This window comes from Aulostomus chinensis, chromosome 24 (assembly GCF_037954235.1).
Source record: "Aulostomus chinensis isolate RoL2024-O1b breed Wild chromosome 24, RoL_Achi_v1.0, whole genome shotgun sequence".
Taxonomy (NCBI): domain Eukaryota; kingdom Metazoa; phylum Chordata; class Actinopteri; order Syngnathiformes; family Aulostomidae; genus Aulostomus; species Aulostomus chinensis.
The window spans coordinates 1740049-1752953 of record NC_141343.1 but is presented as its reverse complement, the minus strand read 5'-3'; the positions used below and the strand labels follow the sequence as shown (position 1 = coordinate 1752953).

At 41.7% G+C, this 12905-nt stretch overlaps 1 protein-coding gene across 1 annotated transcript in view; it reads left to right on the top strand.

The window, feature by feature from the left end:
- adam19a (ADAM metallopeptidase domain 19a) overlaps nucleotides 1–12905 on the top strand; it is a 158976-nt gene that overhangs the window by 36629 nt on the left and 109442 nt on the right. The window lies entirely within an intron of this gene.

Genomic DNA, 12905 nt, shown 5'->3' with positions numbered 1-12905 from the left:
CTTACTATTTTAGATCCCTTGCTCTAGTTTTTTTCTTCATGTGCAGAGCAGACTGGACTTTGAACATTTTTTTTTTTTTTTAATATTTTTTTTTGTGCCGGAGGTGAGAAAAGTTACCAGAGGAGGTAACAAACTTTAACTCGGTTTGTTTTGTTTGTGGTGGAGCTTCAACTTCTCGTCCTATGGGGTTCAGACACTGGAAATACTGGAGGCCGTCCACGTCAAAGCCAATCCGAGGAGTGAATGATGACAAAACGCTTTCCCTATGCAGACATAAGCCAGATGTTAGCATGTGTTAGCTGTTTCTTTAGCAGACGAGGGGCTTAAGGGAACCTGACAAGATCATTCATCAGGAGGAGTCCCAGAGGAGTTTGACTGCTTGTTTGGGGGGCAAATTATAGAGACAGCAATTCAGCAATGTGCAGTAGATAGAAAGTAACAACAAATAGTAGGAAGAACGAGCATTTAGTTCCTATCGAGACGCTGCTGCTGCTGTTGCTGCTGCTGCTGCATTTTGTACCCATTAGAGTTGAGAAAGGGTGGAATGGGGTGAAAAAGCATTGATAAGAGTTTCCAGGCCATTATGAGATCAAAATGGCCTTAATTGGTAGTGGTTCTAAGCTAATAAAAGCTGCCCTTCTCAGCACAATTGACTTGTCTATTAAAATTCAATGAAGTGTCCGAGAAGACACCGATATTTCTGACGATCATGCAGATTTGCAGACAAGCAGCCGGGCAAGTTTTTTGGCTTAGACAGTGACAGAGTTAAGAGGAACAAATATGCTGAATAATACGTTGTTCTGTGTCCATGTAAATATATTAGATGGCTCCAGTTCCATTAAAGTTCATTCAGTCACGATAGCTTATGCACAAGAACATTCTGACATAGATATCTATCATTCCAGCCTAGCAGAAGCACAGAAATGCAGGCCTCCCTTGAGTTTGCAGCATATTCAAGGACAATGCTGATATCATATTTATACATTTTTGTTCAGACTTCACAAATAAATATGTGGGGCGGCATGGCTCAGGAGGTAGAATGACAGTCTTAGCAACCGAAGGTTCGCTGGTTTGATCCTCACTTGCCCGGTGACCATGTCGACGTGTCCTTGAGCAAGATACTAAGCCCCTGATTTCTCCTGATGAGGGCCCTGCAACAGACTGGCGACCAGTCCAGGCTCTGAACACCGCCACTCACCCAATAAAAGCTGGGCTAGGCTCCAGCCCCCCGGATGCAACCCTTAACAGATAAGCAGTGTAGAAAATGGATGAATGGATGGATGGATATAATTCATTCATTCTAACCAGATAGGAGTATTTCTTAACGGATTGATCGGTCGAAGTGTATAGAAATGATTAAAATGAAAACTTCAGTGTATCAGAGGGGATGCAAGGCACTGCACCACCTAAGATCAATCAATCAATCAATCAATCAATCAATCAGAACAACATAAAGAGCAAGAGAACTCTGAGTATCCTGACTAAAATCTAGGGATGGGAATTGAAACCGGTTCTTGTTGGAATGTTACCTTTCCTTGGAATCATTTACCAATTTTGCAAACAATTCCCTTATCAATTCCTGTGGGTGCGAATGACGTCACCGCGCATGTTGCGTTGCTTACACAAGCTACGCAACATGCGCGGTGAGGTCATTCAGTGCAGCCAGCAGCAAACATGGCGCCCAAGTGGCGCAAACACTCGAAAGTATGGTTACAACAACTTGCAGTACTTGCAAAGTGGATATTTCATCAAAGGGAGGAAGTACTACCAATATGCAGAAACATGAGCACACGCAGCATGCAATAACTTTTAATGAATGGTGCGTTTTCAGTCTGCTCAGGAGTGAAGCTCAACCCAGCATTAGTGGCAACGTTAGCTAACACTGCCTATCAGTGTGCCTATCATGTGCCTATCATGTGCCTATCATGTGCCTATCATGTGCCTATCAGTGTGCCTATCATGTGCCTATCAGTGTGCCTATCAGTGTGCCTATCAGTGTGCCTATCATGTGCCTATCAGTGTGCCTATCATGTGCCTATCAGTGTGCCTATCAGTGTGCCTATCATGTGCCTATCATGTGCCTATCATGTGCCTATCATGTGCCTATCAGTGTGCCTATCATGTGCCTATCATGTGCCTATCATGTGCCTATCAGTGTGCCTATCATGTGCCTATCATGTGCCTATCAGTGTGCCTATCATGTGCCTATCATGTGCCTATCAGTGTGCCTATCAGTGTGCCTATCAGTGTGCCTATCATGTGCCTATCATGTGCCTATCAGTGTGCCTATCAGTGTGCCTATCATGTGCCTATCAGTGTGCCTATCATGTGCCTATCATGTGCCTATCAGTGTGCCTATCATGTGCCTATCATGTGCCTATCAGTGTGCCTATCATGTGCCTATCATGTGCCTATCAGTGTGCCTATCATGTGCCTATCAGTGTGCCTATCATATGCCTATCATGTGCCTATCAGTGTGCCTATCAGTGTGCCTATCATGGTCTTATCAGTGTGCCTATCAGTGTGCCTATCATGTGCCTATCAGTGTGCCTATCATGTGCCTATCAGTGTGCCTATCATGTGCCTATCAGTGTGCCTATCATGTGCCTATCATGTGCCTATCAGTGTGCCTATCATGTGCCTATCAGTGTGCCTATCATGTGCCTATCATGTGCCTATCAGTGTGCCTATCAGTGTGCCTCCTTGTAAAACCTGCTATTCCTAACAGTTAAAGTTAAGTGAATGCCTTCTCATACGTGACATTCAGATGACTGTGACGAGAGTCTGATGGTCAGTTTCTCTTTTTTCCAAATGAGAATCGGTAAGAGAATCAATAAAGAACCGAATCATTGAGCAGAATCAAAAATGGAATCAGAACAGTAAAAATCGTATCAATTCCCATCCCTACTAAAATCTCCTCAGAACATGCAGCTGGCAGACTTTCTGCTCTAACAGAGGTTAATACAACAGGTTCCCAGCGCTGAGGTAAGTCATCACCCATGTTTAATTTACTGTACCATTAATGAACCAAACCATAACATAAGGTAATGTTCTGAACCCTTATCTCTAATAATACGCTCAACAAATTTAATTTTTGTCCCGCATTTGGCCTTATGGGAATCTGGTCACACACGGATATAGAGAGATTGTGAATTAAATTATTGACTCTTGGAAGTGCAGCTCAACAAAGTTTGGTATTTTACCAACTTGGAAGTGGCTATCAAAAAGCCATCCCCACTTAAACTTATTAAACTTAAATTAAACTGTGGAGGAGGAAGAAAATTGAGGATATAATTTAAAGAAAATGCTAATTCACACAGAAAAACTTGATACTGTGAAATGGAGACTCTTGCACGGCTGCAGGCCAGAAACACATAGAGTGCATTTCCATATGTCAAAGTTTGTGAGTCTGCTGCTTTATCAGCCTGTATCCATGACTACTAAAAGTGTTTGGGTAACAATTTGCATGCAAAAGTCAAACATCTAAGAAATCGACACGATAAGTTCTAACAGAAAAGCCTCGTAAATGCAGTGTGGTGCTGAAGAGTGTGTTTATGTGCTAATCACCACTGTCTGACTGTGTTATTGACAGCCATGTCCTGGCTGAAGGTTAATGAGGTGCTACATATTTAACAGCCACCGTCATTAGCCACATGTGGTGAGAGGGATCACCAAATGCCAGGCGAGTTGGGAAGTTGTATTGAAATGGGCCAGATTATAAATCACCTATTAAAATGTCAGTGTAGCCCACTGCCTTGTTATATCCACTCCCACCTGCGAGATTATCACCAAATTCATTTCTTAAAACATGTTCTTATGCCTATTTTTAACATTTATTCTAATGTACAAATTATAAAGGTGAGCAGTTAAAATGTCTTTCTGGTGCACTTGGCATTTATAGTGCTGCTCAATTTTAATGTCATTATTCTGAAGGAAATTCACTGACATTTTATTTAAAAATAGTAGTCTGCCACCCAGATACCAAGACTCAGTTGCAGGGGCTTGAACAAGAACATGTTGGTCCAACCTGTCTTGTAATTCCTTCATTTTGTTCCAAAAGTGGCAGCAGGATCTGTTTTCTGCCTTAACCTGGTACTTTTGATCCATACTACCCTGAGACAAATATTGCTTCCGTCAGAACAGCAACAACCTTAGATCTGAACCACCTTTTAACAAGCTAAGATTCTGCAACAACATTTTTTTTTTTAGTAAAAAACAATGTTTGAATTATACATGTTCCTAAAAGTTGTATTAAAATGTACGTCTATGGAGAAATTTGGTGTGATTCAACATGGCCGCGCTCTTGGAATTCATTGGAAATTGCTTGTGAGTAAAGGCCAGTGGTAGAAAATGCTTATTCATTTACAAAAACTGTTCACTAGCCACTCAAGCTAGCTGTAGAAAAATTCATCATGATGATGTTGCATGGTTGGTCAGGAGCAGGTGACCGTGCTCTTACCAGTCTTTGCCCCAGAAATTCGCCCAGGTGAAGGTAAGAGAAGGTCAGAGAACCGATGAATAGACAGTTACGTATCGCTGACTGCCTTTTCAGTACCTGTCCTGTAGTTGTGTGGCTGCAACCTTGGTGGTCGTCTTGGCTGGCCTTGGCAACCAATTTTTACTTACCAAATGAAGAACTCAATCCAGAGTATACTAATAAGGACTTGGAGTAAATAAAACATAAATGACAGAGCCCCAGAGCAGACACTCCCAGGCCTTTTGACAGACAGCATCAGTGTTAAACTTGAAACAAGTATTTGCCTTCAGAAACAACATTTGTGTCTGAGTCCCTTGTGTTTGTACGACTTGGCTTTGTTCTTTTAAAATCAATGATCACGTCTTCGGTGTTTGATACATTAATCCTTGGGTAAAAAAACTCATTAGACCAAGACATTCAAACATTATTGACTGCTCCGCGTACGTCAGCTGAGGCTGACAATGACGGAATCATCATTGAATTTCTACACAAAGCATTTTAGATTGATTAAAAAAAAGAAAAGAAAAGACAGAAAAGAGCTGGACAAAAGCAAAGCAGTTTGCAAAATGTGTCAACTAGAGGTCAACTATTGTGGAAATACAGCAAATCTATTAAACCAGATGATATTCAGGAAAACTATCGACAAAGACATCTGAGCCCAGCCAAACTACACTGGAGAAGACGTTAGCAGTTACATCAGCTGTCATGTTAGCACCAAACTCAACACGTGCCCAAAAATAATAAATAAATAACTGAGGCTGTAGATATTTTGACATTCAGTCATATGGAAAATTTTGGTTTTGTAGTACTCTCCAATGGGAGGCACGATGGTGCAGTGGTCAGCACTGTGGCCTCACAGCAAGAACGTTCCACATTCGAGCTCTGGCTCAAGCACAGGATCTTTCTGGGTGAGTCTCCATGTTCTCCCTGTTCCTGCGTGGGTTCTCTCTGGTACTCCAGCTTCCTCCACAGTCCAAAGACATGCAAATGAGGACGAGGCTGATTGATACTCTAAATTGACCGTAGGCGTGGCTGGGAGAGCCAATGGTTGTCTGTCTCTATGTGTCGACCCTGCGATGGACTGGCGACCTGTCCAGGGTGAACCCCACCTCTCGCCCCAAGGCTGCTGGGATAGGCTCCACCCCCCCCCCCCCCCCCCGCAACCCTCAACAGGATAAGCAGTAGAAAATGGATGGAATGGAGTACTCTCCAATCATACTGCATGTTGCTTCTCACAAACATACATGTGAAGTACTTCTCTCTCACGTGTGCAAGAGTGAAACTGGTTGTTGCAACTTCAGATTAAGTTGGCAAAAGAGAATTGCATTAAATTGGATGTGTGTTCGCGAGTTTGTCTGTATGTATCAAACTGTGCATGCAAGTGTATATGTAATACAATAAGTGTTTTAAAAAGGCTCTTTTTTTAGTATATATAGCAATAGTCTCTGTATTAGACAGTTCCAACTTCATACAGTTTGAAGCACCAGTAAAAAAAAAAAAGTATGAATCAGAACAAAAGCAACACAGGAAACCGGTAGCCATACCTCTAACTGTTGCATCTACGCTTCAAAAAAAAAATCGTAAAAGTTGCTGAACAAAATTATAGCGCAAACTTTTTCCCTGTCCTATCCTGTTCAAGAATCCCTTTGGCTCTTAGTCGAGGGAGCCCATGGAGATGTTAACTTATGGGTTGGCCGACAACATCATCCCCTCAGCACTGTATTGACGGGGTAATTAAAGTTGATTATGTTCAAGGAGCAGTGTTAACACATTTATCATGTGATGTGAGGAAAGTATTGCATAAGCATGTTTCCTTTGCCTCACTTAGAGGGACAAAGCATTATACACTGAGAGGTTGTACGCTTAAATGGTTGTTATCACATTATCCGTAGCTGCAGGCTCCCTCCTCTCACTTCTCTTCAAACTCTGGAGCTCTGTTTGGGGGATTAGTGGCTTTTTAGGAGCTCAGTGCTCGCAGCAAGGTAACAACTCGCCATGCAGTCTGTTGGAAACACACAGAGGACATGTTTTAATTTGTCACCTCACCAGCTTTCCGCCCGCCATCGAGTAGCCAAAGCCAGGCAGAAGACTTCCCTTTACTCTGTTCCATTTCACAGGCTTTTATGTTATAATCCACTGTCAGCTTCACTCATACATCTGATCTGGGCTCAGGGTTCACAAGTGTGTGTGTGTGTGTGTGTGTGTGTGTGTGTGTGTGTGTGTGTGTGTGTGTGTGTGTGTGTGTGTGTTCTTCCTCTCTCACTAACACCAAATAGACGAAAGGATAGAACGATGATGAAAATCCTCCAACGCATCAATCTTGTACCATAATTATCTCACTTAGTTTTAGAATGGGGACTAACGTTAATATCAGCATTACATTTAGCACAAGCTGGGGGGTTAACCCTTGTCCTGTCCTAAAGGATTAGGATATGGCTCTGATTTAAGATCGCCATCTCAGTGATTTCAGGGTTTTTACAGTCATGAGGATCCTGGAAAAGTCCAAAGACTTTGGGATAAGTCAGGGAAATTCACAGCGCATAGAAACGCTTTTTGCAAATTAAACCTTCTCAGAACTCACTGATAAATAATCCAAGCGGAATTGGATGGTTGTTGCTGTATTTGTTGATATTAGCTTGTTTCAAGCATGCACAGAATGTTGCATTATTCAATTGGTATTGGCCTAAAACACGATCAGTATGTAGTTGGAGACATACTCTTAAAAAGTAAAGATGGAGTAGAGTTTAGAGAGGTCTGCACTCTTACTGTACCAACATTTTAATAATCCCCTCCAAGATTAAGTATGTTTTTCATGTACTCTGCATGACCCAGCAGTTACCAGAAGACTGGTGTTAGTGTTTGGCTGTGTCTTTACACCCCTAGTGTGTGTCTTTGACTTGGTGTTGCAACAGAGCAGCGAGCTGTCGGCAACCTCTTATCAGAACAGCAGGTCACACACCATGAATGAGAAATGGCGCCTTGGTGCTCATTTGTGCTCTGAATGCTTCTCAAAGCAGATCATTAAAACCATGTGTATGATAATAAAGAAATCACTGAACAATGCAGAGTAGCATTAAAAGAGGACAAGCCCAACCTTCCAGAGTTTCACCAAGTCTGTGAAGGTCGTTAAAAGTATAGTAATACAAAGACACACACACACACACGCACGCACGCATCATGACTCATCCCTTTTATCCCTGGTGTTAACACAGTCAGGCCCGTTTCACACAGCCTTGGCCAAAGTACCACAGCCAAGTGTGTGCGTGTGTGTGTGTCTGCGAGGGGTGGTCATGTGTGTTTAATTAGTACACAACACCTGCCCCCATTACTGAGCAATTAGACTCCACATCACATCCACACACACATTACTGGTGCTGAGCCTGTAGTGTTTGTTAGCGTGTGTGTGGGTTGCTTTACATTTATGTCTGTTCTTTATTTCTCTGATTCAGACATTTTCAATGCCATCTTTTCTTTCTTCGCCTTTTTTCTTTCTTTCTTTTTTTTTAACCATGCTTGCTCTCCACACATTCCTATATTTTTAATGGCTCAGGCTTCTTCTAACTGCTATTGTTGCTGTTGGACTCCTCGGTTTCTCTGGCCTGGTCTAGGAGCCCGCATTAAATTGGCACAAATGGTAAAAAAAAAAAAAAAAAATTGACTGATTCAAACTGATATGAATGCAGAATAGTTAAAGAAAACTGGATTGCCAACTTTTAGGGGAGAAAATGTTCATACAGCTTGAAGGCAAAAAGGTTTAGGCGATAGGAAATATGAGAAATGATGGGTGCAGGGTACCTCTGGACTGTTGGGGTGTTTCACTAGTCTACCAGGGCCGGGCAGTATGACCTTAAATTCTGATCACAGCATAAATAGAATCCCTTCATGGTAGGTTTGCAAAGGGGTGGACAATTTCGGGAATTGTTCCCGTAAATTTCCATTGGAAGTTAAGCTGGGGAATTTTGGAAATTGTCCAAATAGTCACACAACTGGAATGATCATTAGATATTTAATAATCTGAATACTGCATAGCATCTTGACTAATTAATTTACCATCTATGAGGCTATGCCAGCCATAGCTTGTTTGCTATTTGTTGCAGCTATCTCCTGTGTGAACACATCTATATGTGATATTTGTAAGTTAAACATCACCAAATTTGTTAAATACGTTACCATGAAATGTCATCAAAACTTACCTCACTTTGTGTAGTCCACAGGCCCAAATGTTTGATCCAGGATTCTAGAAACGTGCATCAATGTATATGATGGTGGAATGCACAGTGCCTGTAGGGGGCGTGGTCTTTATCTTTATTATCTTTATATTTATTTTCTCCGCTCAGAACATACTGTCAATATAGTTTTCCCTGTTTATTTCCATTAATGAATTCCCATAAATTCCCATGGAAAGTTTCCAAGTTTAAAAAATTCCCAGAATTTTGCAACCCTTCTTCATGGTCATGGTGTATATCACAGCATAAATTTAAGTGTAAAAATTATGATATAATGTATTTTTAGAGCATTTATTGTGCAGAAAGCAGAACTCAAAATTAAAACCCAGCACTTTATGGTGCAAAATAGTGCAAAAAAACACCAATAACTTATAAAAAAAAATGACAAAAGAATGTTTTCTACATTGCAAACCAGTTTCAACAAAAAAAAACATTGTTCGTTTACCGATGGTAAAATCAATTACTCATCTTACCACTGTTTGCCGTTACCGTCACTCAGCACATCTTGCAAAGTATTGTTTTCTGGTCAACATCGATGTTTTATGTCTGAACCAAGTCCAAATCGCGGACGTAGAACTTTTTTTTGACCAGCTCCTCCTGCTCCGCCGTCTCTGTGCTTTCCCCCATTTTGAGACAGGTGCAATGATGTCACCGATAATAGGACGGCAGAGCGAAAATCTCTACCGTAGCCCAAGTTTATATAGTTCCAACTGTCTACAGCTTATACTGCGCAGTCCGAACATCTACCTATATATCACAATATATTTTGATTTGATACGATACGATACAAAATGATTCGTTACGATATGAATCATATTGTGATACTTACTGAAATTTTCAAAATAGAACAGGAAATACGCCTTGCTGTGTACCACCTTGGTAGACTGACTATTTTTTTTTAACTTGATGCACAAAATGAGTCACAACAACTTTTCCATCCCCGTTTATTTTGAGAGACATTTGTGAAGTTGGCCGTCTCTGAACGCACTGAAATGAAGCTGTCGTGACGCACGTGGATACTGTTTTATCAAGATATACTGGGCTGGAATATCAATGTAGTCTTGTGAGAAAAATATCACGTTATATTTCTGCATTGATTTTACTGCGCAGTCATAAAACGAACCAAGTTGACAGAGAAAAATCTTTGTTTTAATACAGTATTTGTGCCTTTGCTGCGTTGATAAAGGGGCTAAAAAATCAAGGTACTACACCAGGAAGACAAATGTCCCAAAAACATTCTGTTATTCTTTCTGCTGCGTCATAAATTCTCCCTCCGTCTTAAACTAAACACCCCCTCTTTTTCTCCCTCAGTCACGCAATGGAAGACACTTTTCACAGTGAACTCCTCCCATCAGGAAGCTCTCCACTGGTCCCCTCTCCCGGTCATCTATTATTGGTACCGCTTCAGCCCAGTGGCAGGATGGATGAACCCATTCTGCCCAGACATACCTCCTGGGCTACATTCATGAACAAATATAGCCATTTCCACACATCATGCCTCCAACCCCCACCCCCACCCCTTGCCACTGTAAAAATATGTTCTTGTTTTGATTTTGGTTTTGTTTTTTTGCTACTCATTTGCCACCACACATGGAAGACAAGAAAATGGTTATTGTAATGACGGGCTCTTTACTTTCCTGTGTCAGCTCACCATTTAAGTCGAGGTTGAGTCATATAGCTTTTCCTGAAGTCTTGTTCACAAGTGTTCTTTCTGTAGAAGGAGAGGAATGATAGTCATTTAGAGCCCCACCACACACACACACACACGCACACACACACACACACACACGCACACACACACACAAACCACTGCTACTTACCACAAGCAAACCTATTTTAAGCCCAATCAAGGGTTCCTTCTTTTTTCCCATCTTGTCTTTTAACATGGAATCAATATAATTTCATAGCCAAACTACACAGCGCTGGTTTTATCACTCTCTCACGAGGGTGGTGGTGGAGGGGAGGGAGAGGAAGATGAGGGGAGAAGCCAACCAGCGCTGACCTAAATGTGGCTCTCATTAAGATGGCCTGCACATGAGGCAAGGAGGAGTCCAAGCCAAGAAACGTCCCCTTCCTCCCTCTTTCCCCGCATTTCTTTCCCCCTCTCATGTCGTTTTGGTCCGCCTTTCCAGCTCTCACTCCTTGCTTTGCTTTTCCCCTCTTGTCCTCACCCCCCCCCCCACCACCCTCCTGCTTCGTCTTCATTTCCTTTTTCTGAGGCACAGTGTATGAAAGTTACTACAGGAGGAAGTTTGCAGCCAGCATGGTGAAAAACAGAGAGAGGAGAAATTAATAAGTAAAAAATGTCTCCTCCTGCTCTCTTAAGATTGCTGTGTATCACCTCCTTTGTTGTTTTGTCTGTTCTGCAATACTGAGGTTGTAACTTTTCACCATTATACCTGCCGCTTAATGTAATACTCACCATCTCTGCTGTGATATGATTTACTATTAACATGAATATTAACGTCGCCTGACCTAGATTTTCGAGGCGAAGGATGACACAAAACAACAGTAAGATAATGAAAAGACTATGTGTTCCGTGCCTCTAAGCCCAAAATATTAATGTGATGAACAGCAAGCAACACAGAGCGAACGCAAACAAAGAAAAAGTGACAAAAAAGAGAAAAACAATCTCGGTTTGATGTCTTCTGGGGTCCTGGCAGGCAGAGAATAACCAAACAGGCTATTAACATGAGGAAATGGTGTGTGCAGAGATGGATTGATGGAGTGGTGTCTCATATTGGTGTGTCAGGATCTATGCTGGCCAGGAAACAGGCCGGCGTCGTGTAGCTATTACATCTGTAGATGGTATCCATGATTTGTTTTAGTCGCACTCCCTTGCTCTCTCTGTCTCTCCCTATCTCTCTCTCTCTCTGTCTCTCTCTTTCTGTTCTTGTGTCTCTGCCTGGAGATGAATAAGTCTTTGTGCTCAGGGTTGGGGGTGGGGGGGTGGGGGGGACAGCCAGGAGCAATGAACATTTAAAACCACGTCTACATTTACATCTACGTGGAGGACTAGGGTTTCAGCTAATGATTAACTGCTTTATTACCACCATCAAGGGAGCTGCTGTTTTTTAATAGGATTACGACAGATTTTCATTACAAAAAAAATTGCCAAGGATGCATCTTGGCATTCAATATTAGATATGTTTTATTAACGAATAATTCCTAAATGTAGGACATGAAGAAAATACAACAGATGGTGTCGATCATGAATAGAAAGCAGAGAAGACTGAAATTGAAGGGGAAAAGACTACCGCACTGCCTCTCGGCTCATAGCATAGCCTGTTAGGACTGAACAAATAATAGCAGTTCCATGGAGATCCCCGATTTTGCATATCCAATCACGCCATATCCCTCAGTCAAAATGTGAAGAGTGACAAAACTATTCATTCCGTACAACTTTGTCAACTTTCGCACTTGTGATATCAGTCCAAACAGTGACGAGCTTCCCGGACGGTCAGTTTCACAAAGAAACTCCACCGTGGATTATTTCATAAGCAGCAGAGGAAGATGAATGTTGGATTTAATATTGGGCCTGTCACCATATCTTTTGTTAAGCGTCTCAGAAATTATCCCTGTGAACGTCATTATTTTAATTGCCAATTCAAGACCGTTTATTTGTCATGATAGTGATGATATAATGCCATAATAATGCAAGTGCACGCGTTCTCTAAACACTACGGCTGCAGGGTCCAGTCAGAACATTTGTAGTGTTCGTTCAGGAAAGGATGGTTCCGCTTTGGATGAGACACTCATAAACTACCGAGTTACACAGGGATCATGTGACAGTACAGTTACAATATTGAAGTTGAGATGACTTCGGCAGCGGACCATTTCAGCACAATAAATCACAGGAAAACTTTTGAAAAGTCATTTAACTTCTAGCCTTTATTATAAAGCTTCTGAGAGGGAAATAGTCACCCTGAACTGGACTGAACTCGGTGAAACTAAACTTCTGGGGTCTTTTAAAGTAAGATGCCAACTCTCAAGGTCAGAAAATTGATGGAGGTCGTTTGCATTTGTCATGCAATAAGTCAAGTAATCACCAATTGTGACAGGCCTATTTAATATAAAAACTCCAGCAACTCCAGTCTTTTCATATTTCCTCATCTACATTTTCTGTACAATTGTTTCACTTGGTTGAACAGCGAAACAAAAACATCTCCATCAACAGTGCTCATTTGCTGGTGACGAGTGCA